At 41.6% G+C, this 26526-nt stretch overlaps 1 long non-coding RNA gene across 2 annotated transcripts; it reads right to left on the bottom strand.

Moving 5' to 3' along the window:
- Nucleotides 1-207: 207 nt before the first annotated feature.
- Nucleotides 208-7228, bottom strand: LOC145423710 (uncharacterized). 2 transcript variants are annotated; one of them, XR_013904758.1, is made up of 4 exons: nucleotides 7055-7228; nucleotides 6706-6794; nucleotides 6528-6581; nucleotides 208-2575 (listed from the first exon to the last, which is right to left on the bottom strand). It is a non-coding gene; the product is annotated as an uncharacterized LOC145423710 (long non-coding RNA). The 2 variants fall into 2 exon arrangements; XR_013904757.1 differs by having other exon boundaries at nucleotides 7013-7228.
- Between the last annotated feature and the right edge of the window lie 19298 nt (nucleotides 7229-26526).

A 26526-nucleotide genomic window follows, 5' to 3' on the forward strand; every position in this document is an offset into this window, starting at 1 on the left:
TGGAAGCTTTGTTTACAACACATCATATGATATTACATAACTGAGGCTGTTGCTACGGCAACACCAGGACTCCACCCCTTCCCTACCCAACCAGACTTTGGACACACACATGTGTACATGCACACATACACACACTTTTTTGGACTAACAGGACCGCACGACTTAACATCCATGGCATTCCACGCTACTAACAAGACGGCCTCTCTCTGGTGGCTGGAAATCCTCCTTCCTAAGAGATATTTAACAGTCACCCGGAGGAGAAACATCTTTCCGCTATGATGGCTCACCGCGGTGTTGTTTGATAAACAAATTAAACATTCACCACATTTTACTACCTGCGCAGGAACAGTCCTGTTATTTATGGCTTTTAACCAGAGCACAGCCAACAGAACAAAAAAAAAGAAAAGAAAAAGTGATGTAAGCTCTCAACCCGTACAATGCGCGTGTTGTCAGCGGGTGAATGGCAACCGTGTGTGTCAGCTTTCATTACTGTGTGTAAGCAATCAGCTCAGCCAGATGAATTCAAGGTCAAGGAGGCACTCCTGGCTTCCTGAGCCATACAATAACAGACTTCCCCACATAAGAGCTGTCTCTTTGTATTGAAAGGTACAGCACTGAGTACTCTCTCAGCTCTCAGCACTGTCTCAAAGCGCCATTCACGTCTGACAGTTCAGCAAGAAGGCTTCTGTTCCAGGTTACAATGGTCCCGCTCCCCATGGAGTCGGGCTTCTCAAAGTTTTGATCACATCTGACATATTTTAAAAATTGTTTGTAATGTGTCTGTCCAGAGAGATTTGGCTTGGTAATTTTATCGCCTTCCTGCTTATTTAAATAAGAGACGATGTTGGACTGCAGCAGTGACAATACAAACAATGAGAGCTTAAAGCTTACAGTAGATTATGCAGTGAACATTTCATTGGAAGCTGAAATGTGAACACGATTAATTGTTATGCATAATAACCAGTTGCTGGGGAAAAGTGGTTATTGAAAAATAGTTTCTGGTGGTTGCAAGCAGATTGCTGCGTTTGCCTGTAGTTTGCATGGAAGACGTCGACCTTTCTGTAAACACTCGCCAAATACCAGCCAAACGGAGCATGTTCAACTCTAAACTAAAAGTTGTGTCTCAGTGCAGTAATCAGTGTTCTTCAAAATGTGCAACTTTTACTTTGAAGGCAGAGTGGGGCACTTATAGAAGAATCATCCTTGGCGAGCTACCAATGCATAGCAAACATGAACAACTTGGTGCCAGGTTCCTCAGCTTTGAATACCTTCTAACAAATCATAACAGCATAAACGTGTGGATCAATGTCTTCATATCAAACTGTTGGACAGTTGAGGCTTTCAGCCTACTTCTTCCAGGAAACAAGGAAATGATGTATCTTCATAGAGCTTCCTGATTGGCAGAGGTAACTCGAAACTTTGAATTACTGTTTTAAAATGTAAAATTTATAAATTAAAAATGTTGAGATGTGGATGAATTTTTCTTTTCAGTGGAAGAAACAAGGTTTCAGAGGGTCTAAACAATGACATGGTTAGTGGTCATGTGATTAGCCATCATATGACTTCAAAACCTTAAGAGAGGGTATTCAAAAACAGCCATGGTGACATTAACCACCAGTTTTGAACTCGCATTTTGAAGCTTCAGCATCGGCATGTTGTTTTTTTGGAGGTAGATTTTACCTTATATGGAATAAAGTGTGGAGCTCTTAAATATCAGCTAAGATTTGCCAGCTCCATTCATAAACTGTACTGGTGTAACCCACAGACACACACATATCTGTTAATAAGTTGGCAAGTTTTAGACTAAAAAAAAAAATCCCAGAACTTCTCTCACCAAAAGTAAAGTACAATCTCCCGGGATGGTCTGCTCCCCATAGTGAGCCGTAACACCAGCGAGATAATCCGTTAACACGCTCCAAAAGGCTCCAGCAGCAATCCAGTGAATGAGGCCGATCAGCTCACTTGCCAGTGAGTCAAGAGACCTGTCAAACAGCAAGGCACACCCATAAGTCGATTAGCAACTCTGAGTTGTTTTGAAAGGGAAAACTTTCCATAGAGGCGGAAGTGTTTTTATTAGGCTGTAAACATGCTTTTTAATGGTATGATGTTGCACTTTTAACATTAGACTATGGAAATTCAATCTTTTTTTTTCAAAAGGCCAGAAAAGGAACTGCAGTTTTTGTCACTTCAGTGTTGGCTTCACTTTTAAACTCTGGAGGTTGTCCTCTGTCTGCACACCAGCACACACAGTTTGAGAATCACTATCATGGTCTTCCTCTTCTTCTGCTTTCAGCTGCTCCTTTTGGGGACTCCCACAGCAGATCATCTTCCTCCTCGATCACACCGACCCTCTGCATATACTCCTTCCATGTCCTTTGTGTGTTTTTTGTCCATTATATCGACTGTCCCTCCCGGTCCCTCTGATATACTCATTTCAGATGTTCTGTTTGGTTAAATGGCCATAAGCGTGGATGTGAGCATAACTGGTTCTCCCTCCTCCCTGTTTTAGCTGTGCGATAATCTAATGACCTGTCCAGGATGCAGCCCGACACAGCAAAGATAAGATATATTTTATCTGAAAAGTGAGGAAATTCCTGTGACACAGCGGCCAAACAGATTAAACACAACTTATAACAAAAAATACAAATAATAATACAAAAAATAAATTCTCAGTAATAAAAATTATATTAAAGAAAGCTTCTTAATAACTAAAAATCTAAATAAAATACCATAAAAGTATATGAAAAACAATAAATGTAATGCAATCTAAAGAGCTATTTATAAATCAGGAAAGCAAAATAAAATTGTGGAAACGACTTACTAAATGTAAGACATGTAAGGATAAGAAAATGATATCTGTAAGCAAACGGATCTATTAATCAATATGGATTATTTTACATCCACAGCTTGTGCTGCCTTTTGGTGTTTAGAAGAATTTAACTGTATTTATGTAGCTCTAAATCACAACAACAGTTGCCTCAAGGCGCCTCATATTAAAGTTGAAGTTGAAGACAGAGAGACCCCCACAATCAGATGACCCTGTGTGATCAATGACTTTGGTGACAGTGGGAAGGAAAAACTCCCTTTTAATAGGAAAAAAACCTCTGGCAGAACCGGGCTCAGGAAGGAAGTTTTATTTTGTTATTACGTGCCATGATTTGTATTTTTTCCTGTTACTCACAGCAGTATATGAGGCTATAATTCACCCCAGACCTGACATGAAGCAATCTGTTCAGCAACTTTGATACTGAGAGTACGTGAGGATAAAAATCAGTAACACTGATCTAATTAACTTTAAGTTTAGAGCCTGTGGACTGTTCGATACTAATACCAAAGACTTTCAGAGGACCACATCTGCGAAATCGTAGGCTTTGGCACACAGCTGCCAACAGCTGGAGGACACATCTTAAAATTAAGGTACATTTTTCTCCTTTACTCAAGTCCCAACACTAAAAAGATGGCATGTGTCCTTCCTTTTAAAATGTTCCAAAACTACCCATCACTTTCTTTCTTATGATACAATTAGCAAACCCCCACCTCTGTCCCTTTAAAAAGAAAAACCAACAACCCAAAAGGTACTCATTACTCAAACAGATACTTGGAGCATGATTTGTTTCTGCTTTCCTTTCAAGCCACCAGTTGTTATTCCTTTTTTCCCACTCACTAACCTACATCTTTAGCATCATCAGGAATTTTTTGTAATGAAAATGGCACCACGAATGCAGAAGAATTACAAAGGCTGGGAATTTACACAATAAGTCACAGGCTGCAATATGAAGTGTTACCGAGCTACTTTAGGTTTCTTACAAGGGACAATAACACAATATACAGCCTGTATATAAAAGGTGGACATGAGTATCCATCCCTCACTCGTCTGGTTTTCAAAATGCCAAAATGGTAAAACCCCTCAGCTCCAGGCTTCATAACAGGAACCAGAGGTGGATGGCGTGGTGGCTGCGTTCATCTTTTATAATTAAATCAAGTTAGAATTAGTTCTCCTTGGCTAATATTCTGATTGGTCCTGTGTGGAATAGGTAATTTGTCTCACAGAAACAGAAATTAACCCTGGGATTGTCTTGCTTTTGCAGACATCTCTTGGCAATTTCTAATTGAACTCTCCCAAAAGTCTCATTCACAGATCCAAAAATATTTATCATCCATCCATTTTCTTCTGTTTATCTGGGGCCATGTTGCGGGGGCAGCATGAAAAACAGAGAAGCCAAAACCTCTCTCTCCCCAGCCACTTCCTCCAGTTTATCCGAGGAAACACCCAGGCGTTCCCTGCCAAGAGATATAATCTCTCCAGTGTGTCCTGGGTCTATCCCGGGGACTCGTTCCAGTAGAACATCGCCACAACATCTCGCGCAGGATGCATCAAATAGCCGAGCCACCACAACTGGCTCTCCTTCAGTGTGGAAGAGTAGCCTTTGAATGACTGAGCGCTTTACCCTAACTCTAAGGGTGTTGAACCTTGATTGATTAGTTGAACCTCAGATGCAGGAGCAACAATGCGGTTTCTTTATCCTCTTGAGAATATCTGAAGGCGGACGGTAATTTGCCCAAGCAGTCTACATGTGTTTTTTTGGACTTCTGTGGAGAAATATTCACCATTAAAAATTAAGTTTATGTTAGTTGAACCTTTCTCAGTATACCTATGTCATCCATCATGGTGTGCTGAGCTGCGCAGTGATTGCATGATAAGAGTCTCAAAGCTAGACAGCTCAGAGTAATCGAGCACTGTGGTCAGAAACTGACGTCTCTACCTATTTAAATGTTTGTGCAAACCGTCTTGGTTAAAGCTGGAATACCTCAAGTAAAAGCCACCTTTTACGCTGACTTTAAGCGTTGTACAGCATGTGGAGTTGACGGTGGAAAGATGTCACAGAGATTGTTCACTCTGCTCTAATCCATGCTGACAAAGAAATCACCTTAGCCAGCGTTAAACACAGCCCTCCTTGGAAAATATATAGCTGAGGTAAGCGCTGTATTTGTGGCCTCTTTAGGCTCCACAGAACTGCAAAAAGAGCCCTTAGGAAAAATAAATTCTCCTTTTTCACTGTTCCCTTGGACACATATGAGTCCAGAGGAAAAAAACATCAAATGTTTTTTAAGCCAGTCTTTAAAGTGCGGCCAACATATTTCTTCTTCTTCTCTCGGATTTTGTTGCCCTTTATTGAGTCCCTGCCAGTGAATCGCTGGCAGACTTTCCATTCAGCTGCAGAAACAAACCTGCAAACTGGCGCACGACACCGAGCCGGGGCCGTGACGACATCTCAGCGGCTTCGCCGAGTAGGATGTGGGGTGAGGGAGGCCAGACCGGAATCCTGGATCCTTAAGTTGAAGAGTGTTTTCAGGAGAAGCCTTGTGTTGTGTCAACATTTCCAGTGACGTTGCCACAGAGGGAAAAATCCCAGCAGCCAAGAAGGCCAGGCAGTACTAATGAGGAAAAATGCTTTGAGTGTCAGATGACAGTATATATAAAGTATTTTGAGAGGAAAGCAGGAGAAGACACTCAGATATTCCATCCAAACATAAACAGAAAGACATATTAAAGAGGGCTGTACTTCATTAGAGGACTCGGAGCCAAAAAATAAATATATATTCAGACAGCAGTGTTTGTAAACAGAGCCATAGCTACCACTAAACCAAAGACTGGGCCTTCACTTGGCCTAACGTCAGGAATTAGACAACAGAAGTCAACCCGCGGTTTCAGGTTTGTGATAAAGGTGTAGCACTGGTAGCGTCTGACCAATCAGAAACATAGGCAGGTCTGTCGATGGCAGAGCAACTGATTTTGTTGTTAGGGTTGACGTAGTGCAGTGGTTTGTACTGTCACCTCACAGCAAGAAGATCCTGTGTTGAATCCTGCCTGGGGCTTTTCTGTGTGGCGTTTACAGATTCTCAACAGGCATTCCAGCTCCCTCCCAAAGATGTAGATCGGTGGTCCACTCAAGACATACCCCACCTTTTGCCTTATGACAGCTACAATACATTCGTTGACCCGGATTGGATAAGCAGAAGAAAATGGATGGATAAAGCTATTAGAAAAGGAAAATATGAAGAGGTTACGCACTCGCTACAGGCTCAAAGCAACACAGCAGCTGCAGACAAATCAGCGCTGTGTGAGGGCGAGAGGGAAAGTGCATGAATGTGTGTGTCCTTCAAGTGTTTTTCTTAGTATTAACAAAGTTTAGCCGATTTGAAGCCAAAAATTGAAGCCAACAAAAGATGGCAACTGTGTTGTGTTTGTAACAGATGTGTCAGTATCACAGACACAACAGGATCCGACTGTAATTAATTTTGTCCTCAATTAAATTAACATGTTGCTTAGATGTTCATAAGACATTTTTTTTTATCTTACTCTTCCAGCTGCAGCCCCAGCGGTGTTAAACAAAGAGCAATATCAAAGATGAATTTAAACCAATAACAAGGTTTAGCCTTCTTGGATATTTTAAAGAAAAGGCATTAGTGGTCTGTTTTAGGATCATATCTAGAGAGCAGCAAACCTCAGTGCTGCTGTAGCTCACCTGGATGACCCTGGGAGGTTGCAAAGTCTTTCCTGGACCCTTTCCTGTTTATCTCTGCTTTCAATAAAAAAAAGACGTTAAAATAAGTTCTTGCAGCCAACAGAAAAGGAAACATTAATGATTGAAACTGTTCCATCAATATTTTTATTTATGCTCATCAGGGAAAGAGAACACCTACCTTCAGAGAGCCCGTGTGTCATGGTCCGAGGGATTCTACCAGATTTGTGACGCAGTGGTTGGATCTCTTTTCTCAAACATAACCTGCTCCTGAGCAACACAGGTTACCATGACAGAAGTGAGCCGTCTTTGTAACCTTGTAAACACCTGAGTTTCCCTGAATATATCAAAGTAAATCCTGCTTCATTCACAGTACACTACTTGTGCTTAACGGCTAGATCATGTCAAAAAAACAATATATATTTTATATATGCATACACACTGCAAATATACTTCACAGAAATCATGATAGCATTATTTTATAGTACCTGTAGTAGCATCACATCAGGCTGGGTAAAAGTAGAACTTACACATAGCTGCATGTTTGGACCAAAGCACACGGGCTGTTTAAAATCATAAAGTCCATTAGCCGTTTATAGCATTTTAGCATATAGCATGTCTAATCTGGGTTTTTAATGGTTAATTATCATCTTTTTATCTCTTCAGGTTGTTTATTTGCATCTAATCCATTAATCCCACCGAGCTTGTCTCTGAGGATAACATTTGAAGACTCGCAGCTGCTTCTTGATGTGCATGAAATGCTTACACCTGGCAGTTAATTATGATAATGCTAGACTAAGCAGCTTATCAGACAGTATCTTATCTTCTTTAATCTAATTTGAAATATAATTGTTTAGCTATACGATTGATGTTAGGTTTGCCACGTCTAATATTCACCTCTGCTTTCAAATGGGCCATATTATCAAGCTAATGACATGCGCTTTGTATTTTTTCAGTGCATCTCTGTTAGTTTGCGGCATTACATTACAGTAGCTCTGTTTCTGACCACCAAACCGAACCAAATTAAAAAAACAAAGCACACCATAAACTGTCTGAAACGACTTCAAACGAGGGGGAAAAAGTTTCTTTGTTGATCATTCTGAAAGGCTGATTTCCTCTGAGTCACGATCTCATTGTGAGGCCTTCCCACTTCCCTTCTTGTTTATATTTCGTGCATGGTGTTCCCCCGTTAGTTTCACTTTTTGACTCACCGGATGAACGGTTTAGCACTGATGTGACAGAGAACAAAAAAAACCTACAAAGGTTCGCATTAGGAAGTGTGCAGGGAGACACGGTCATGTGGAGCCAGGTGTAAACACTGGTGCTGTGAACAAGTCTGGGCAATCTCAGGAACGGCAGCGAAAACCCTCCAGAAACTTTAGAGATGGTAGCATCTGGAGGAAGTTGTACAGATGGAGGAGGAGGAGGACTGTCTGCAGCTACTCTGAACAGGTGGTGTGCTTCATTTAGGACTGCACAGCAATTCTGTCCACACATGCTGAGACAATGTCCCACATTTTGAGTTTTATAAAAAGTCAACACCGTAAGACGGACACTTGCATCAAGTAACCACAAACTCACAAGATGTACAGATTTTTTTTTTACTATACTGGAAACTACCACAAACAAAAGGAAACACAGGTAAGATAAAGACTGGAAAATTTCTAGTACCTGAGTGAATCTCTTTGGCTCAAAGAGTTCAGGTATGCATCCCCACGGGAACACAAATGATTACCAGACCATATAGCAAGTTCAGAATCACCAGTTAACCTAATCAGCATGTATTTGCACTGTGGGAGGAAGCCCGAGCACCCAGAGAGAAACCACACCAGCACAGGGTCAACGAAGTCCACGCAGAAGGCGACGGATTCAAACCTAGAACCTTCCAAGAATAGTTTATTATCACTGACCATGTTTAATCTTTTCTCCAGCTTTATTTTATGTTTGAAAATGTAAACTGTCGATTTCTTTGTCGATTCTGCCATTTCTGTAGCGGTTTGGTTTTCCTTTAAGCTTAGGCAGTAAATTATGTTGATAGATATTTGGTATTGGGGTAAAAAATACACATTTTCACAACAAAAACATACTTTAAAAGCCAGATATGCAACCAGCTTCTCTAGCTTAGGTCCACAGGTTTGGGATGAGCTTGAAAGGACGCTTGTCAAAAGGATCTTAAGACAACAGCTTCAGTAACACGCTGTGCGACTGAGGGTGTTCGACTACTCGTTAATAACACAACCAGTCAGATGCATTTAGGTATGGTGAACCCATGGTGCTGAGCTGGGATTTTCCCACACAAACATCTCTATGGCTTACAGAGAATGGTCCAAGAAAGAGAAAATATGCAATGAACAGAGGTTCTCTGGGTGAAAATGCTTTATTGATGTAAGAGGCCAGAGGAGAATAGCCAGCCTACACTTAGATAGGCCGCTAGAAACCGCAACAGCAGCTCAAATAACAACTTGTTACCACAAAGATATGCAGAAAAGCACCTCTGAACACACACGTCAAACTTTAAAGCAGGCTACAGTAACAGAAGATCACACCGGCTGCCACTCCCGAGCTAGAACAGGAAACTGAGGCTGCAATTCACACGGCGCCTGATCTGATGATTCTCTATTTCTGCTGCGGTTCAACGGTTCAGGCTGGTTTTGGTGATGTAATGTAATGTTTAAAACACCTTGGAGATTTACAGCAGGTTCTGTACATCAGTAATTTTAGGATTTGTTTTAGAGACCTTTAGACATTTGTGTTTTATGCATGTTATTTGATGTCCGGGCCCTTATTAACAACTCTTAGACAGATTGTGGAGTCCTGGTTAACAAATGCCTATTTTTATGCAGAATTATAATCATAACTGCATTTTTATTGATTTGTGAATAAAATGAAATTGAAATGAACAAATAAGGACACCTGGTAAACCTGGTGAAGTGTCCTTATCTGACATTTTCGAAATGAGGAGAAGTTGGATGAGGATGTCTTTATTGATCCCTGCAGGGACATTTAAGCCCGGCCTACGTATAATGAGCAGTGAGTCATTGTCAGTATTGTTCTCTGTTTCTCATAAACCTTGGCAACTGTGGGCACCAGAGTTTGAGGTTTTTTAGATGAGTGGTGGTCTCATTTTTACAGGTCTTCTGTCCGCTGCTGCTAGGCAACGTCTTTAAAGGCACCGTGACATCATGTGTGACCTCGGGTGTAACCTCATAGACGTGTCCCGTCGAATCAGATGCACCGAAGCTGTTCTGGTGGCGCTTGGTGGACAAAGACCTTATTAAGGTGTTTTTTTGACTTTTACCTGTCACTGTAGTGTATAAATAAGCCTCCACTGACTGCAGCGTCCACATTTGCTGATGTAAACATGCCTCTGACAGCAAGCACCGGACTGCTTTCTTAAAAAGAAAAAAAGATATAGAAATACTGAAGTGAAACTTCTTCTCTTGCCAAATTTTCAAACGACTGCAAATATTTTTCCCAGGCTTTTCTGAAATTAATGTGTGTTTATGTAGTCGGGAGTTCTGAAAGCTGTACAGTGAGCTTGCGTGGGTTTCTAAAAGTCCATTTTCCATGTGACATCAAGTCATTAAAGTCTTCCCAGTGCCATTTGTTTGAACTCTGAATGCTTGGAAAACATTTCCCGGAAAAAAGCATAATTGAAAAAACAAAACAAAAAAAGATCAAGTCATCTGCGTCGTTGCTACTTTTAGATCCTCCTCTGGAAAAAAAAAAAAAAGAGGGCAGGAAGCAAACCCAGCGGTTCTGCTTGGAAAATGCTGCACTAGCTGAGGCGGTGAGGAGGAGCCGGATGCAGCTCCCTTGGTACTTCATCTATGAGCTGATTTATGGGTTTTGAACAGCTTTTAATGACCCTCCACTGTCCCTGTGAGTGTGGGCCCTGGGGAGCATCAAGGCAGCACAGTGCGTGAAGCTGGGAGCCCTGGAGGTCAGTGGGAAACCTCCACAACACAATTTATGGAGTCATTAATTGTTCGCTGAGAGTTGGAGGGAAAATCTTGAATCTGAGGCCAGACCTTTGTGGGGTTCACATTTCTCCACAAACCCACGCAGGGGCACCGAACGGCTGACATTTGTGTCAAATTACGAGATAAATCCTGCTCATTACAACTCGGATCTTGTTTTTGTGAGCTCAGCTATCTTTTCTACTGGGGATCAGAGTACACAGTAAACAAGCAAACAAAAACATGTCACACCAACCTCTATCATCCAATCACGTCTGACTTCAAAGTCCTGCATTTTGGCTTCTTATCAATGCTCATGTCCTATAAAAAGGTCAAATCAACTACCAGTGATATTTGTACCCTCAATCAATCTGCAGCTGTTTAGCTAGCATAGCATTATGGCATAAAGCCTCGCTACCATCCTGTATGCTAACAAGTAACAAGCTAGCAAGTACTGGTGTTTTGTTGGTTGAGTTTATTTGAATCTTTTGGGCTACATCCACACGAACACGGTAAAGAGAGATTCCCTACTTTTACTTTGAGAAATCTCTTTGTGGTTACATGAAAAACACACAACAAAATGATATCCAGCATTTTTCAACAGCATGCTAAAGCAGCACCAGAAGCTATAACACATCGCAGACTCTGACAAGGAAAGGAAATAAAGGTACACAGCTTTGACTTTTGAGACAAAATCTATATTTTTCTTTGCCACATGTAAATTCAGAAGATTTTTTATTGACCTTGCAAACTCAGTTTACATGTGTACAAAAGACATATAGAAAGGCTTAGTTTATCTTTATTATAATATAGCTGCTTTCTGTCAGGATATAAGAAGTTCAGAGCATTAAAAAAAATCCCCAGTGAGCCAAAGCATTCTCAGACTAAATTCAACCAGAACATCAGTGATGTGCTACATCAATACACTTCTTTGACTGACAGCAGAATTTGAATGAACTGACACCTCGCCATGGCACGAGCTCACCGGTCCTTCAGCCCTGTAAGCTAAAAAGACTCAAACTAATTCATAATTTAGTTTAACTGTCCAATCTGATGGTTTTATGACCAGCTTATAATTTTATTTCATTTAAATCTAAAGGATTTTGATACCTAATTTACGTTAGAATAAAAGTGTACATATAATAACCTTGACTAAGACATCATTGCTACAGATCATCTTGCTTGTATTTTTCAGACCTCAGCTGTTTGTTTGTTTTTTTAAATTTTTGTGAACATCAGTATCTAAAAAATAAAAAAGGATGCATTCAAACACCAAAAAAAAAAAAAAAAAAAAAAATCTGCAACTTTTTAACGACCTTCTCAGCCCGATACAGAAATTTTCCTCGGCCTTGTCAGAATGAGGTCGACATAAAACCAGCACAGACTTTGTTTCCTTGTGCAGATTAATCAAACGTGTTTGTTTTAGAGGTCCTTGCTGGCAGATTTTGTTCGGACTAGTCGAGCTGTCTACCCGTTGCTGTCCGCATGTCGAGCTAAGACAAACAGCCACTGGCTGCGGCTTCATATTTCACATATTTGTATCATTTAATTTGGGATTAACTAGTTTGTTTTGTTTTCTTGCTCCATTCTTTCACCGCACTGTCATCTGAAGTTAATGAGGAAATGAAACCGTCTCGGTTACTGTTGCTGACATATGAGATGAAGTATTCCCCCCCCCCAAAAAACAGGATGTTTAAAAGTGGGTCATTTCTAACTGTCAGGGTCAAACAGGGGCTTTAAAGGTCTTCCCAAACTGTAATCCAGCCATATACACTAATTATATTCTTTAGTCATGTTTGTCTTCACATTAAACCTTAAACGCATTAAACATGAAGAGTTTACTGTTTGATTTAAAGCTCTGCGCTGGGTTTCCTCAGTCAGTAATTCTTGAATGTAGCAACACTTATTTCACTTCTTCATCTTCACTGGTAATAAATCACTCCAATCTGAGGGCTGGGGATTGGAAACATGGGACATTATACAGTTTAACTAAATTAGCTGCAATCAAAATCAAATACAGGCTTTCCCCAGTGCAATCTTTACTGCTCTCTCGATACGACTGCTGGCAGCAACTCTGCCTTTCAAGTAAGTTTTTTTGCTTTTTCCCCCCTGGAAGATACGTTTTAACCACATATTATTTTTCAGTCTTATTAGTGAAAAATTAAACTGTTTCAGGAGAGTGCCGCAGACATCCCGGATCATGTAAACTCTACAATTTGTGGGCTTTGTGGGTTTACTGCTGAGGAGTAAGCTACAGTGCAGATTCATACAGTGGTTACTGGGTTTGAAGCGCTCTCATGCCCCCTGTGGACAAAACACACTTACACACTGTAACTAACTGCTCTAACAATTACCCACATTTTTTATAAAATAGTGGACTGGTTTAAATATGGTTTAATAAGGTAAATGCTCATGTCTCATGTAGATAACCCTTTGGAGATTTAATTAAAATTATAAGAGCAGCCAAGCAGTCGGAGTGACCAGATCACAACAAACTAAATGTGGGCCAAAGAGTATGTTTGTGTGGGAGATTTTTAACCTGTTAACCTTTGAAACTGCTCAGTGTTTTCTCAGTTACTGTTCCATCGAGCAATCATTCATCTTTCAGTGGGCATGACTTCATCAACTGGTGTCTTTTTTTGAGCCACAGCTTTCTTGTTAGGCTCAAAAATAACCGATAAAAAGCATAAAGCCTGTTTAAGAATCTCCTTTCACCAGTTTTCCCCAGTTATTAAATATTTTCCAGTCTTTATTGTAGCTGAAATTCCTTTTGTTTGTGGTAGTTTTCATCCTAGTCCCGTGCGACTTTGTACCGACTTGTAATTTTCCACCTCAGAGCGTGGCATGTTAACCTGCAGGAGGCCCGTGATGTCTTCACAGGCATTCGATAAAAGCCAAAGTTTAGGAAAGTGTCCGTATTACATTGTTGATTTTGGAAAACGGGAGCTCATCAAGATGTGGGACATTGACTCACTGTGTCAGAGGAGATAAAAATTCAATCACCCTGGAAACAGCTGACGGTGTCGATGTCAACGGGTAAAATAACAACATCCCAACCACACATTATTAGGTACACGTGTTCCGCTGCTCTTTAACACAAATTTCTAATCAGTCAGTCATGTGACAACACCTGAGGGTATTTAGCCATGTGGACAAGATCAGGGTGACCTGCTGAATTTCTGATTAAGCATCAGAGTGAGAAAGAAAAGCGAATGTGGCTTGTTGTTAGCGTCAGATGGGCTGGTTTGAAAATAAGAAATATCCAGTGCCAGATGTCAGAGGAGACTGCTTTGAGCTGATAGGAAGGCAACAGCAACTTTACTCATTATAACCGAGGTATGCAGAAGAGCATCTCTGATTGAACAGCACATCAAACCCTGAAGGAGATGGACTATTGCAGAAGAAGACCAGACTGAGTGCCACTCCTGCAGACTAAGAACAGGAAACTGAGGCTACAATTCACACAAACTGGAACAATTAAACACAGAAAGGCTTTGATCGGGCGAATCTTGATTTCTGCTGCAGCTTTTGGATGGAAAACATGCTTCCATCCAGCCTTGTAATACCAACACGATCAATCAGTGGAATTTCAAGTCTTGTATTATACTTGTACCATGTTTCTCGCTCCAGCCACACGGTGACCCTGGACAAGCGGTTAAGAAGAATGACGGACAGATTTGTTAAAGGTTAGATGAAACTGATAATCATAGTGTGTTAAAGGCTCAATCTGATCCATAAAATGCATGTTATACAAATAAAACGAGACGATGATACGCTCCACAACTTCCTCCTCAAGGCATCAAAAGTATTGTCTGTTATTTTCCACTCTGCGTGAAAGTGTATATCTACACATGGACTGAGTGCCTTATTAGAAACACATGGGCAGCAGCTCTGCCAAAAAATCCACTATTACAGAGTTTACACATACAAAAACCTGATAATTCTTTCAAGATAATGCAATATAGTCCAGGTCAACAAAAACGGAAGAAGTCTTAGACTTTAAAGAAGACCTGCTTTATTGAGTTGCTTCAGATATCAATATGTTCTCCATCTTGGGAGAAACTCTGCCAAAGCTGCTAACCTTTCTGTGATTTTTATTTTAGACTTGTTATTCTGAACTGAAATAATAATAACACTTTTTATTGTTCATGTGAGAGGATTCCAGGAATGTGTATTACTGTAAAAGTAGCAAATATGTGTGTAGATAAAATGTGCTGTGTTTAATGTGTTCATAATCAAACCTTCCAGCATTACACATTAGAGCTGGGAAGACATGCTGCCCCAGACAAGTTAACTTAAAACTTATCTATGCAGATAGATAATGCTGCGCCTGCTGTTGTTTATGCTCGACCTCAACGAAAAGCAGCCATTCCTACAACTGCTTATACTTTGGGTTAACTAGTTTCAGTCCAATTAGAAGATCAAAAAGGCGTGAGCTAATGAAGTCACCAGTCCCAGGAGTGGGTGAGTTCAAAGTTGTGAAAATGCAGGTAGGCTGAATAAGATATTAGGATAGCTGGTGGTGGCTGTGAACTCAGAGACCACAGTTTGTATCCTGTTTCAGTTCAGTCCGCCAAGTTAAAAACACGAGGACTCAGGGGTTGGTGGTTGTGGTGTGAGGTGATGGAAATAAAATGGCTCTAAACACTGATCCCTGGACCCGCCGTGCCTTATTCACACCACAATATTGTAAGGTAAAAACTACAGTAATACAGAGAAAACCCCAACTTGAGCAAACTTGGCAACAGTGGGAAGGAAAAACTCCCTTTTAACAGGAAGAAACCTCTGGCTCAACCAGGCTCAGCGATAAGCAGCCATCTACCGAAAGGCTTTCATTGCAGTTTGTCTGTGTAGGTTCTCAGTGGTCGAAGTCATGGTAGTCTCAAGTGCTTAAATGCAGGCAACTGGACTAATCATGAAAGTCACATGATTAGTCTCAGGACCACCTCTACCAAAGTACATCTTCATGAACCAAACAGAAGTCCAGATGCCTTAATTTCAAGCAGTTAAGGCTGTTGATGTAAAAACATTTTTTGGCTCGTTGATCAATTGTTCAGCTCTGGGAATATCAGCTATCCAGATTCTGAATGAACCTAAGTGACTGTTACATATGGAAAGTAGACAAGGAGCAGGTGGAGACCCAGACTAGAGCTAATAGCGGGGCGATCGTGGCTCAAGAGTTAGGAGTTCGCCTTGTAATCGGAAGGTTGCCGGTTCGAGCCCCGGCTCGGACAGTCTCGGTCGTTGTGTCCTTGGGCAAGACACTTCACCCGTTGCCTACTGGTGGTGGTCAGAGGGCCCGGTGGCGCCAGTGTCCGGCAGCCTCGCCTCTGTCAGTGCGCCCCAGGGTGGGTGTGGCTACAATGTAGCTGCCATCACCAGTGTGTGAATGGGTGGATGACTGGATATGTAAAGTCCTTAGGGTCTAGTAAAGCGCTATATAAATACAGGCCATTTTAATACAAAGTTAATATTGAACACAAAAAGGACCCCAAACAAAAACCTGTGAATGTGGTTCATATATGAATATAAACTGTATCGACTCAGAATGAAATAAGCCCCATATTCCAGGATTTTTCCAGCGCATCCTCCCATTTCCACTTCCGTCACAGTCCGATCCCTCTCCTCACTTTTCAGTCACGTTTGATAACAGCTCTGTGCTGCGGCGTGGAGCCTTGGGGTCGGCCGTCACTTTAAACCCGCTGATTTTACACCGAGGTTCGTCCGCGCAGGAGCGTGCATCAAAATGAAACTACGGTGATGCGTTCGGGGGGCTCACTAGGATGTACGAGATACCCCCGAGTTCAGTCCCACATTGATGAATTGTACATGCCTCGCATCACACCTCCCACGCTGCAGCTTATGTAATGTCAGCCACGCGTGGAGAAGCGTATGCACGTACGCGTGTCTATGTGGATGTATTTATATCCAGCCTGGGATTGAAGGAGCTGTGACTCATTCTCATTGCTCTTTATTTTTACCCCACATTCTGCCCACCCACCACCTATTTCTTAGAAGAACAGGGAGCTGTAAAAAAGAAAAAAAAAAAAAGTATATTAGCTCAGAATTTCCCATCTGTTCAGTGATGTTAAAATATCACTGCAGCCTCATCAGAGTGAGAGCAGAGACTTCTTCATTCCAGATTAATCTCATCAGTCAGACTGTCACAGAAATGACACTGCGGTGGAAATTATAACACCTGAAAATACTCATTCCTCTCTATAAACTGTAAATCTGTATCTAAATGTCTTTCTGGAAGCTGAGATCCAAATGACAGGCCACTTTATTAGATACACCTTGCTGCTTTCCATCGCATCCCAAAGGTTGTCATTTTCATGCTCAAGACACCAGTTTGAGATTATTTGAGCTTTCTGGCATCATTGTAAAGGAACGGACTTGCTCAGCCACAATACTCACGCTGTAGCTATTCTTATTCAAGGTTTCAGATGCTGTTCGTTCAGAGATGCTCTTCTGCACCTCGGATGTAACGAGTTTCTTTTGTTTTTCGCAGCATCCTTTGTAAACCATGGATACGGCTGTGTGGGAAAATCCCAGCAGGTCAACAGTGTCCAAAACACTCAGACCAACAAGCATACTTCTTCTTGACTAATAAGTACCTAACAAAGTGGTCAGTTCACTTTCTGAACAAAACTTTAAGCTACCCCCCCCTAAAAAAAAGAAAACAAACAAACAGACACACACACACACACACACACACACACACACACACTCTGAGGACAAAGGACATATTATTAGGGCTGATAGCCAGGCTTGTGGGCAGCACGGTGGCACGGTGGTTAGCACTGTTGCCGCACAGCTAGAAGGTCCTGAGTTCAATTCCACCATCAGGTCTTTCTGTGTGGAGTTTGCATGTTCTCCCCGTGTTTGCGTGGGTTCTCTCCGGGTACTCCGGCTTCCTCCCACCGTCCAAAGACATGCAGCTTGTGGGGATAGGTTAATTGGATAATCCAAATTGCCACTAGGTGTGAGTGTGAATGGTTGTCTGTCCCTATGTGTTAGCCCTGCGACAGACTGGCGACCTGTCCCGGGTGTACCCCGCCTTTCGCCCTATGACAGCTGGGATAGGCTCCAGCACCCCCCGCGACCCTGAAAAGGATAAGCGGAAGTGAATGGATGGAGCCAGGATTGTTGGTTAATGAATGATGGATGTCTGGTTTAAGGTATCTTATCTTATTCCTCTGTTTACAAATACTGAGAACAAGCTAATAATGGACTAAGATATTATCAGTTGCTTGTTGGGTGTATTTCTTTTGCTCTCCACACTAACTATAAGCTAACGAAGCCCGCTCAAACATGTAACCCAGCGAGCTTCCTGACCCAAAACTCTTGTCCAGTGCCAACATCTGCACAATCACAAACATCTGCAGATTTTTATCTAGATTATAGAGCAGTGGGTGGTCTAAACCATCAGTTTAGAACAGATTAAAAATGTGTTTTAAGGCCAAACTGAGATAAAAATGGACTGTAAAAAGCTCTTGAAAGCAGGCAGCTCCGGTGTCACATGTCGAGGTGTGATGCTGGCGTATTTTCTGTATGACAGAGTTTGTCTTGATGTTTAAAATCATCTAAATTTGCACAAATATGTGTATACATGACAAACTGAGTACCATCTCCCCCACCAGTGTGTTCAGTGGTTCAAACACACAGTAAAGTGTAGTTCGCTCCCTCCCTTCTTTGTCTCTGACAAGAACTGATCAGATTTGGTGCAGAGTCACTATTTTAAGAGACTGCAGTCAGCAAGAATCCAGCATTAGGTTTTATTACATAATGCTACACCTGCCCGAAACGCTCTCATTGTGCTTAGCAACCTGCAGGCTCAGCTCACACCTGCCAGAACATCGCTGTCACATTCCTGCTCGTTACAACAGCGCTAATCGGCATTTACTTCCAGCACAGCATTGCCTGAAAGGTAAGCGTCCCAGCCAACGGACAGAATAATGACGGGGATAAAAATGCCCCAGCTGAAAGTCACAGGGTGCCAGATGAAGCCCAAATCAGCAGCGACATCTCAGCTGTGGCTTGTTACCGCCATCGACCTTGTGTGCTCAATCAAAATGTCAGGGCCCGGGCCTGGCAGGAAGAGTGAGGGTCCGAGTAGGCAGGTCTGCAGAGGGCTGATAGGAGTCCACCATTGTGCAAACTATTCTGGAGACAAGACTGGTTCATCTGTGGCATTTTACTGAAATATCCACACAGAGGTCGAGCCAAAGGGACATGCCTGAGCACACAAAATGAAAACAAAATGATGAAAAATGACCACACAAAATGATGACAAAGAGACACACAATGACCACAAAGAAATATTAAATGACACAAAGAGACAAAAATGAACACAAAGCGATACAAACTGACTACAGAGAAATGAAAAATGACCACAATGAAAAACAAAATAACACAAAAAGACAAAAAATGAACACAAAGAGAAACAAATTGAATGCAGAGAAATGAAAAATGACCACAGCAGAACACAAAATGACCACAAAAGATGAAAAATGACTACAAAGAGACACAAAAGTGTCAGAAAGAAACACAAAATGACCAAAAAGAGATTAAAACCATCCCACAGATAGACAAATTGACTACAATAAGAAACAAATTGGCACAAAAAGATGAAAAATGAAGGTAAAGAGATATAAAAGGAGCACAAAGAGGGCCAAATGCGTCTCAAACAAACAGAAGCAAATGCAAATACCATGCAGTGTTTACAAAGACTGCAGAATAATAAGCTAAACGATCCAAAACTGCTTAAACGGAAATAAGAGCAGTCCACATCTCTGGTCGTTTCACATGTTTATAACACTGCCCTCTGGTGGCGAGTACGCGTCTCGGCAAAGCTTTGCTTCACACCTACAGTCTACCAACACGCTATCGTGCCGGCATGCTTGGGTAAACAGAACAGCGAGAAAAGGAAATACAAGAAGGCAAAATGACGCAGAGAGTCCGGATGAAGAGGTGGAAGGCTTTGTGTTGTCATGTGTCCACAGCTGCAGACACACAGCAGCTCACTCAAACATTTAAAGCTCGTAGGTTTTCAACCTGCGCTTGGTCTTGCATAACTGTTCTTGTGGGACGTCGCGTTAGGCTGAGTGGTCCTGAAGAGCAGGGACGTCTGACACGTTTACGGCGTGAATCCATTATTGATGAGGATGAAGCTTGTTTAGAGCACATTGATTTGGCTCGAGGCGCTCCGCACTTACAACTGATGCGAGCGCATTACATAACAGAGCAGCAAGGAGGAAGGAGGAGGAAATCCTTTGGTGTTGTATCTGAGAAGCATCCGACACAGTCGCTCAGTGAGCAGCGTGATGCTATCAGCTGAGACATGCCCTGTCTTACCATCTCAGTGTTTATAACCGTGTATATCTTCAAAGACACACGCCGCATCTGATGGAGATTCTTATCACAACACCAGATCGCTTCTGCCAGTCTGAAATGAAAATAAATGGGTGGAAAGATAGGAGCTATTTCCGGAGATTTGTTGAAATATATCAGAGAAAGACAACATGGTGGCTGGTTCAATTCCCAGAACTTACATGAGCTGATGGGCTTAAAAAGATGTGCAGTGGAGTTTAAGTACAGAATTGCTGTGTTGTCCTTATGATATGATCAGAAGGGAAAGGCCAAAATAGCTGGGAGTCTGAGTCTGATAAGAAGCAAATGCTTGTCCACTCTGGAAGAAGGATCTAAGTATCTATCGGTGTCTCATGCTGTGCAGAATTTAAATCTCACAGATTGCAAGTTTGAGGCTTTGGGAACAAACCTGACGTACGTAGTGTTGCTAAATAGTAGACGTTCAAATGTCAGTTTCCACTTCGGCATACATCATGAAGTCATGAAGTGGGAAAATTTGGCATTGAGCAGTGTGGGTTTTGATTTTACCGCAAAATGACTTCAATTTTTTTACCCTGTAATAGTCACCCAGGTGAGGTGGGCGAGTCTGAAGTGGGAAAATTACGGGGTTTCCTTCATGTGATGTGATTTTATTTATTTTTTATGCTTGTAACTGACTCTTTTGGGTCGTTTATGTGCTGCAGTAGCATATTGTTTGTATTCTTATTTATTTTGTCCTTTGAAGACCACCCTTCTTTTAAGCGGACTTACTCTGATTGGCTGCCCCTCTGACCAGCAGGTTGGTCACAATGGCCAGCAGCAGTGGTTGGACAAGAGGCGGCTACACCGTAGACAGGCTGCTATAGCTCATCATCACAGAACAGAGAGCTATCTCAGATTTACAGGTAGCCCGATGATGGAGCACATTAAAACTCCAGGTGGTTCAAACACTGAACCGTGCTGTCCTGAGATATATCAGAGATACAAACTGTCACTGACATCATACAGAATGAAAAGAAGAAAAAGAAAAAGCCAGGATGGAGAAAGCAAGCACACCAGACCCCGTATTTTCTTAGCTGCTAGAGGATGTTGACTAGTGTTCAAGACCCATGACAGAGACCGGTTCCTGGACCAAATACTTCCTTCTAGCACCCACATCTCCACTGATCTCACCTGGACCAACAATACCATCGCCCTGGTAAAGAAGGCCCAGCAGAGGTTGCACTTCCTCCGCATCTTGAGGAAAAGTAACCTTTACCAGAATCTGCTGCTGGCCTTCTACCGCCCCTGCCTGGGTGTTTGGTACTCGGGCCACAACCGAGAAGAGGAAGGTTGCACAGGAACAGGAACACCTCCCCCAAAAAATTTTTGGCTGCCCTCTGTCACCCGTGGAGGCCATCATCAGATCCTCCTGTCTTAGGAAAACCAGGGCCATCACAGGTGACCCCTTGCACCCCGCCTACCACCTGTTTGACCCGCTGCCCTCTGGTCAGTGCCTCAGGTCAATCCAGTTCCACACCTCCAGACTCAAAAACAGCTTCTTCCCCTGGGTCATTCGGACTGTTAACAAACACTACCCCCCTCCACACACACAAACACACACTACACACCCCACACCTGACCACCCACCTCACCAATGAGCCATGGTCTGAGTAACCCACAACACTCAGGCCACTCACATACAGACTCAATACTCAGACCAAGTCTTTTTGTACTGTTTCCAAACACTTTGCTGTCCAATGTGTGCCTTTCTCTTGTTTTTCATATATTCCTCTAGACTGTATACGTCTCTCCTGTTTGCTATTTATTCCTGCTGTCATACTATTTATATTTTAATCTTGCAAAGTTGGCGTGGAGCACCTATAATTTTGTTATACAGGTAAAATGACAATAAGGGGGGATTCTATTCTAAATCGAAAAGCAGAACAGGCCCACTTTAACTCTAAAAGAAGCTTTAACAAATAAATTCATGCAGAAAATGTATATTGAATTATGGGTTTTGGCATCTCTTTGTGGAGTTTGCATGTTTCCCTCTTGTTTCTGTGTGGATTTCAGCACAGATGAAGCAGCTACTCTAAGACAATAACAGCTCCCTCTCTCTGTTTGATAGATGACAGGTACGCCACGTGTCAGGTGGAATAGACTGCAGCCCCTCAGGAGGCCTCACAGGACAAGCCAGTATAGATAATTACCTGTCAATCAATTTTTTATTTTTTATTTTTTTTTAGCATTTATTATGACAGGACGGGCACCTCAGTCCCAGTCAGTCAAATGTGCTATGTGGTGATGGTATCTAGTTAATATGAGCATTAGGCTTTAGTGGAAATATACCTTTGTGGCATAAAAAAGAAGTATAATAATAAACCATAGAACCACTGCAGCAGCCCCACCCCCTCTGTTTATACTCCAGTTAGCACAGTGCCACAGGTGAATATGAGGATGATGCCTCGATTTACAGGAGATCATCGCTGCCTGGATCTGATATTGACTGGCTAAATGAGTGATGAGCTGTGTGACTCAGCTGCTAGTCCCAGCTGCACAGAGGATGAGTCACTGTGAGGGTCCCAGCGGGTGAGAAAAGTCAGAGCTGGACTGCAGACCACAGCTCTGTAAGACATGTTATGCTGCCCTCTTGTGGATTTTAGGGAGAACGACAGATGAATTCTACATTTGGACTCTAAAGGTTCCTACACTGGTTTTTCATAATCCTGGAATGGAAATCTGTTGGATTTTTGTAACTTCCAGAGAGAAGTTTGCTAACATATTGGGATAATGTTAGCAAACTTTTTAATCTTTATTTTAGTGCTTTAAAATAACTGCCACCATGACTACCCAAAGCCATTTCTGGTTGTCTGCAGTGGTGCAAGACTTAAAAAATGTTTACTGAAAAAAATCACCTCTGAATTCTCAGTTTTGTAGTTTTCAAGCAGATCAATCACTTAATTTGAGATTAAGTAATGTTTAATTACATTGTAAATAAGTAGTAGTTTCTAGTTAATTTAAAAGTGATCATTCTGTAGATTCTTAAGTATTTTTTTCAGGTATGTTTTGACTAAATCACCTTTATCCTCCAGAATCAGGACCTGTGGTCTTTAATGATTCAGTTTGCTCCTTATTTGGCCCTTGATCCTTACAAATTGCTGCTTACAGCTCCAAAACACCGACAGGTGGACTAATGCACTGTTTGAGATGATAATAATAAAGAAAAATTTTCAGATTTTCAGATTATAGTCGTTGGAATGGCAGGCTTAATGTTATCAACTGCTTTGTTTGGTTTTGGTTAAACACACATTGGGATATTTGATGATGCAACAGGGCTGTTTTTAGAAAATGTGAATGTGCTAGTTGTGAGAGATCTGAGGTGTACTGAAGAGTTTGGGTACACGAAGTTCCTGTCCTATTTTTCCTAAATAACACATCCCCATATTTGTGATTTTCAGAGTTTCCTGGATTCTGGTCAATCATGAAAGCTTGCAGTCCTTCCTGTCTGCTGCTGGAGACAGAGCCAGAGAGCGAGGGGTGTTATTGTATATTTGTCACACTGTCCCTCACACGCGACCACTGTTGGTCAGGACAATGGTCTCACATCAGAAACTAATCATCGCCAAAGAGAAACCCGGCGGGTGGGAGACGTGGCAGGGGGAGGTTGTTCCTCATTGTTCAAAGAGGAGAAACAATGAGAGTGACGAGCCGACGCTCCGAGGAACAATGGGGGTGAAGAAAAAGACCTTTTCTTCCACATTGTCATCATCATTTAAAATAAAATAAAATAAAAAGTCAGGGGGTGAAAAACTGTCCCGAAGACAGGAAGAGGTGGTTTCTTTTAGACGTTCCTGTAGCTGATTACTTTTAGCTGCTTTAAAGGTTACCCTGTCTGCAAAGCATGATGATAAGAAACAATGCTCAAGTGTTACCTATAATTAGAAACCCACAGGCTGCTGCTTCTTCCACATAAACAAACAGAAAGTCAGAAAGTGATGACTAATTATCACTTTCACTGCTTTTATTTTAGCTGTCTTCACTGCTTCATCTTTTAATTATTTATATTTCAGTTTGCACTTTATCTACTTTCATATTTTACTCCTTTTTTAATTGACAACTTCCCCCACATTTGTTGTTTATTATCACCAAAATTGACGCTTTCTGTCCTTTATCTGCTGACGCATCGAGCTTTCTCACCCCCAGTTAAAAATTCCAGGAAGCCTTCATCCACCTTCACTCTTAAACCGTCCACTGTTTATACGGTTTTACTTTCAGCAGGTCAAATCGAATCAAATTCATCCATTAAAATCTTATAAACACTGCATGTTTGGCCAAAGTAAAAAGAACAAAATAATAAAACTATTTTAAAAACTGCGGTCAAATCTATTCTTTTAATATTTGTTAGGTTTTATGGTTTAGTCAATAAACCGAATTATAATGAGAATACTTTATTAATGAATATGATCATCAATGCATTATTAGCCATTGTTATTGTCTTATGAGAGACTCCTGACACAGATTTTAGATACCGTAATAACTGAAATCTGTACACGATTAACTTTGAGCAACCAAACCTGACACACAGGTACATCTCAGGCCCCTGAAGGTTCTTATCTAGATCATATATTCTAACATCGTCTTGTTGCCTAGCAACCACCTACCAACAGGCTAAAATCACCTATCTGGCACCTGTAACGCAGCATAAAAGCATCATGTCACATATTTTAATTGAAAAACAATAACCTGCAATTTATGTATATAAAATGGGAATTGTGCATGATACGATGTTATCATGTTGCCTGGCAACCACCTAAAATCACAATTGACATGCTAATAATTTGATTTAAAGTAGAAGCTGCTGTCCCATTAGGTAAAACACTGTCCTTGTTGTCTGTTTTGAAATATCAGCAAGCTAAAGTTTTGCTTCCCGTTTGGGTTCTCCTGGTGTTTCCGTATATAAAGTTTAAAGTTTTGTGTTTATTATATTTTCTGGATTCCTCTTTTGTCTTCTTTAGTTCTGGTTATCTCTTGCTGTTTCATTTTCTGTTTTCTGTAGTCATCAGGTTTTGTTTTCTTGTCTTTTTGGTTCGTTTCTATGTTTACAGTCATTTAGTACGAGTGGCCTCCACAGTGTGTCATCTACGCCTTTCTCTGTCTCACACTGTGTTTGTGTTTCCATCCCTTTTGTTCCATTTGTCGTGTACATCTTGTTTGGTGTCCATATTTATGGCTCTTACTTTGAAGTTTGTTGTTTTTCTTCTTTTGCTTCCTGTCTGTCTTCCCGTAGTTGCCTGATTGCTGGTGACTGTGTCTTGTTAACCCCCTGCTGGTCATTCCCACATCAGCCCAGTGGGTCCCCGTCACACTGTTCGTTAATACTTGCTGCTGTGCTGCAGATGTTCTCTGTGTTCGGGTTTCCCGCCTCCCTGTGCGCGGTTCAACCTCGACCTTGCACGTTTTCCTCTTCTCTCTCTCCCTCTCTTTTTGGACTGATTGCCTTGGCCTCATTAATTCTGGGTTGGGTTTGGGTTATTCCAAGCATTATTATGTTTTATCTACATAGAATTCAACTCAAAGTAACATGAGAACAATATGCTGAAGATGACACCTACAGGAGCTGCTTGACAATGAAGCTCCCAGCACACAGTTTTTGTGCTGATGTTAATGTCCGAGGAGGTTTGGAGCAGCAGAACACCGGTGACCGTTTCCACTTTGCAAATGGATTATCTAAGACTTTTCTCAAAATGACTGCAGTGGCGACATTTTATTACACCTTATTTGAGTGTAAGTTCAGTGAGCTCTTGAGAACGACCTTTCAGAGATGCTTGTAAATCAGATTGCATAGCCAGGTGCTTTCTTTTATATACACCTGTGGCAAAGGGACTGAAATTACCCAAATTTGATTAAGAGGTGTGGGCCAATGCTTTTGTTCATTTAGTGAATAAATAAACTGCTCTGATTTCTTTTCAGCACTTCACCTTTCATTTTCTGAACTTCCACTCCTCTTTCAATTACAGCCTGCACTTCCACCATAAGTGGCATTTCAACCTGCCATTTCCCCCCTTTTAAACCGCTGTTTAAACTTCAGTGTTTGTATTCCATTTGCCACTTAAGTGATCCTCGGCTGTGTCAGTATTTGTTCCTTTTTATAGTTCAGTTATTAATTTAGAAACGAGAACATGTTTATCTCCATCACCTGCTGCGACCAGCCGCTGCTCTGCTTTGATAAATCCATCAAAAGGATCATTATACAGCTGAAAACTGCGAATGGCCTCTTTGAAATCACAGCACAAAAACCAAACTATAAAGGCGTGACATAGATTTCTGCCATTTTTTTAGACTGTAAACATCCCGACTCGGATTTCATTGTGTGGTCACTGCTGGAGAATTTCTTCTATGTTTAGGATATTAGAGTCCATGAGGATCTATCTTAAAGTAAACCCAGACAGAGATCACAGCTTCATCCAGACGGCCGGCGCTGCTCTGACAGCGGGCCGGGCCTCCGATGGAGACTGGCCTCATAAACTGTTTGTATGTGTCTACGCTTTATATACTGTACATTATGAGCAGCTGGAGTCAAGTCAGGCAGCACAAAGGCAAGGTCAATAATGTGAAGTGATCTGCAGGGTCAAAAGACTAGGCCCGCTGCCAGCCATTGTTGGAAGGGTGTTTCTTTCAAAGCAAGCATGCAATCCCCTCGTCTGCACTCA

This window comes from Astatotilapia calliptera, chromosome 22 (genome assembly GCF_964374335.1).
Source record: "Astatotilapia calliptera chromosome 22, fAstCal68.1, whole genome shotgun sequence".
NCBI lineage: Eukaryota > Metazoa > Chordata > Actinopteri > Cichliformes > Cichlidae > Astatotilapia > Astatotilapia calliptera.